Source organism: Sarcophilus harrisii, chromosome 3, assembly GCF_902635505.1.
Source record: "Sarcophilus harrisii chromosome 3, mSarHar1.11, whole genome shotgun sequence".
NCBI classification, from domain to species: Eukaryota; Metazoa; Chordata; class Mammalia; order Dasyuromorphia; family Dasyuridae; genus Sarcophilus; species Sarcophilus harrisii.
The window spans coordinates 200465784-200470528 of NC_045428.1; positions in this window are offsets into that span (position 1 = coordinate 200465784).

Consider the following 4745-nt stretch of genomic DNA (forward strand, 5'->3'; position numbering starts at 1 on the left):
GATTACAAAAAGTACTGATTAAAGCAAAAAATGAAGGACAGGATGTATCTGACTTAAAAAAAATGGATACTCTGTGATTGAAGAGCTTGATTCTTCAGGTCAACAAAAGAGAAGATGTACTCCTTTTGAGCTGGAAAAAATTAAAGATTTGAAAAAGGGTTGCACTCTTTATGGGGCTACATCATCTTATGTTAACATGTTATTAGACAATTTGGCTTATGAAATTGTAACCCTTAGTAACTGGAAATCCATAAAAAGGACATGTTTAGAACCTAGACAAAACTTGTTGTGGCTTTCGGAGTATCATGAATTATGTATGATTCAAGCCAGATGCAAGAGGCAAACAGGAGTTAATGTACAAGTCACTTTTGACCAATTAGCAGGTGAAGGTCAGTGTGGAGAGAATTCAGAACAGATTAATTATCCCATAACAGTGTATGAGCAAATTTCTAAGGCTGCAATAAAAGCTTGGGATTCTCTCCCAGAAAAAGTTGAAGGTAAAGCCTTCACAAAAATAGAGCAAGGTCCCAATGAACCCTTTGCTGATTTTGTGGGACATTTGCAGATAGCTGTCACAAGAACCACTGGAGAAAATGCAGCTACAGAAATAATGACCAGACATCTGGCTAAGGAAAATGCCAATGAGGTTTGCAGAAGAATTATATGAGGACTACACAAAGATGCTCCTTTAGAGGAGATCATAAGACACTGTGCCACAGTGGGCACAAATGCTTATTATACCCAGACTATGATGAACATGGAAAGACAGGGTCCCTCTTGGCAAGGGACTTCTAGAGAAATTCGTCGATGTGGAAAAGTTGGACATTTGAGAGCTCATTATAGATATGGAGATAGAGTGAAAGGACAGGGTGAGAGAATAAAACCCAAAACCCTATGTCCAAAATGCCACAAGGGTTTCCACTGGGCCTCAGAATGTAGATTGACCCAGAGAAATGAAAGGCAGGGCCCAGCCCCAAGATAGAATACAAAAGATAGGTGGGGCATGATGGCAGCTGAGTTTACACCCACAGAGTCTTTAGAAAGTTAGGACTCTGAAGTGATCAATCAGCAAAAAAGCAATCAGATAGCAGAAAGGGATTGCAGTTGGGGAGAATACAGGCTTTTTTAACCCAACAGAAGGGCAGTGTCCAGTAGGAGCAGTTTCAATGTAATTGCCAGGTAATGAGGAGAAATCCCAAAAGTGGTAAATAGAAGGGACTAGATAGGTTAACTGCCTGGGAGAGAGGATTTGCTTGTATTCCTACAGAGAAGGAAACAGATGGGTGGCAATGAGCACCTGGAGAGAGACAGAAAAGGAGAAAAACCTTAAAACAAAGGAGATCTAAGAAACATCTGACACTGAAAGATCATGGCTTGAGACTGTTGTAGGACTTGAAAACCAGCAGGAATCATTGGATTCCCTAACACAAGATGAGATTATTGCAGGACTTCAAAGCTTGCAGGAATTATTGGATTCCTGGCATATGAACTAATGGAGAATAGATTCCTTTTGGACTATTTCTAGGACTTGTGAAGATGTATAATTCCTCATGTTGATTCATGTTATTTATTACATCACTACTAGGCTGTGTTACTATGTGCTTATGTAATTTATGTAATTATGTGTAATACTTCCCATATTGATGGATTTATGTATACCTGTTTCAAGTGAGCCCTTTCAGAAACCTGCTAATCTGATTTGAGTTCTCATTTCCTTTAGTGCTTTCATCTCCCTTCCTGAGATGTTAGGGAGGGCGTGATCACCTCCTTTTTATGGTGTTTTCACTCCTTTTTTTTGAGGAGTCAAGGAAGGCATGATCACCTTCTTTTTGGGGGTTCTCACCTCCTTGAGAAGTCAGGGAGATCATGGCCACCTATGTTCTAAATCAAAAGAAAGTGGGAGATGTTAGAATTTTTACAAGGTGCTAAGTCAGTGGAATTGATAGAGACAATGGTTGTTTAGCAGGGTGCTTAACAGTCTCTAGATGTACTTAGAGAACATACATAAGCTAGGAGCCTCAACCAGGATGCACTTTGGGAGATTCACAAGTCAGGATTCAGTCGAAGAGATTTACAAGTCAGAGATGGCAGTTGGGCAGAACTGAGGAAGACAGAGAAGTAGTGGCAGGCTATCTTGTGAAGAACACTAAAACCAAGATCCAGAAAGCTTCCAGAAAAGCTAACCAAGCCCCAAGTGAAGGAAAGAGAAAAAAAAGGATTTGGACTTTTAACTCCTGGCTGAATTTGAGGTGATTATTACTCTGAACTGAAACTAAGGCTGCCTCCAGAAGCCCCCTAAGAAACCTGCTCCCAGAGAACATTACATTTTAGAGAAGAACACTACACTCTTGAAGTCAGTAGTCTGAGAAACAAATGGAATGATTCTCTTTATATAAGTTTCTTAATTTATAACCACAGGATTCAGGATTCCACAAAAATGTATATGTGTATATACACAAATAGTGGCATTTTATTTAATGTCACTGCCTCTAGGTGTTGGAATCTTTACTAAAGTGTTAAGACATTTCTTTACAAAGTGTTAAAGACATTGGAGTTAATTTAATCTTAGAGTTATTTTGGGCCAGAACTTAAAACAAGATACTAAGTGGAACTGATTGAACAATGCTTGTGTTCACACCTTTAGAGAGCTCAAGTATCTAAGTGCTCAATGGAGTTCATACAAGAATTCAGGGCTGGCTTAGTCTGAATTCACACCTCCCTTGAAATTCTTAGGACCAGAGAGCACTCTGGGAGATAACCCATAATCCCTGCCTTGAGAAGGAGGAGTTAACCTTTGGGAGATGATATATATGGAGGAAGCTCTTGGAGCAAAAGAGAATTTCTCCAGAACATCAACAGGGCTCTGAGACAGAACACTCTGGAAAAAAAGACTACTCGCCACAGACTGGAGATTGAGAAGCCATGAGTCAGAGCTGGCTGGAGGCTGAAGAAAGCAGAGGCAGAAGCCAAGGACAAAGCTGTAAGATCTCTTGGAGCCAGGTAGAGAGATAGGCATCAACTAACCGGGCTAATTTGTAAGGAGAAATAAACGTTTGCATTTTTAGCAGCTGGCTGAGATTTTGGAATAATTATTTATTGCAACTGAGACTAAGGCTGCCCTCCAAGGAAAACCACCACATCTAGGTATTTATTGAATTTAGGATTTTTGGGGGGTACCCACCCTGTTAATGTTCAGTTTCTCAACTGTCAAAAGAGCTTTTGTTGGTTTAAGAATTCAAGTGATTCAATCAATGGTCCACCATAAGAATTCAAACAATATTCTTGTTTGTTTTGTTTCTTTTCTTTTTCTATTAATTCACAAAGATTTTATAATTTACAACTATTTGACAGTGGCAATAAAGTGAATTAAGCTTTCAAAGACTGAAGTTTTATTGATTTGTATATGTTTCAAAGGAAGTATTTTTCTCCCCAGAATGTCAAAAACAAGGTGTATAAATGTCAATTTATTTTTGAAGTTAATTTGTTTCTCCATCTGTCCCAGATACTTGATGTTTCTATGAGGGATGGATTTGATGCTGCTCAAGTATGCCTTTCCTACTTTTGTTATACCAATTTTCCTAAAGAGGTTGGGACCTTTTGTTTTAAAGGTTCTAACTTTTGGCATAAAAGTTATACTCTTCAGATTATTTTAATTTATCTGATCATGTTAAAGCATCCTGTTAATTTTATTTTGTCAAGTTGGGTCAATGTATCAGCTACATCCAAATTTTTCCCTTTGTATGGACTTGATAAGGGATGGTATTTGATGAGTGTTCTGAAGTTTATAAAGCACTTTGTTAAGTACATTTATTTTTATTTCATCTTTGCAATTACCTTGTATACCTACAGTATAGGAATATTAGATAAAAATCATGCAGAATAGTAAGCTCCTCATTGCAATCCGCATTATATAGATAAAGGAACAAAGGTTTCCAGTGACTGCCATGTGTCTTTGGTTACCAAATTTACTGGTACAATAGGCAAAATTTGAACCCAGAATTCTTGAGAATCTGGCCCAAACATCCATTCTCCTCTAGTATACTGCCTTTCTCAAGTTCTCAGATGATGTTTTTCAACTTTCTCCAGTAGATAGTGAATCAATCTCCAGCAGATCATGAGTGTTTGCTTAGTCATAGAGAATATAAGCTTTAGGAAGATAGGGACTACTTTTGTTTTTAATATTGTTAAGTATCTAGCTTAGTGTCATGTATGTATAAGTGCTACTGTGTTAGTACCACTTACATAACTATTGGCTAAATTGGATTGATATGTCATTGCAAGTTAATTTTGTTTATTTGTATACTTTTTTAGAAATTTTTAAAAAAAATTATATATAATTAGCTTGAGACTAGGACCCAGGACTTTATTATATTATACAAGCCCTATCTTCAAGGCAAGAGAGATTCATTGCATCTTCTAACTTGGTGCTGGCTGGTGGCTGAAGAAATCAGAGGCAGAAGTCAAGGACAAAGCTGCAAGATCTCTTGGAGCCAGGTAGAGAGATAGGCCTCAACTAACCGGGCTATTTTGGAAGGAGAAATAAACGTTTCCATTTTTATCAGCTGGCTGCGATTTTGGAGTAATTATTTATTTCAACTGAGACTAAGGCTGCCTCCAGAAAGCCACCACATTTTGGATCCATAGGCTGGATCTTCAGAGACTGAAAGTTTTCCCAATCTTACTTTAGTATTAAACCCTTCTAGGATTATATAATGGACTTTGTTATTATAAAAAGAACTAAATCC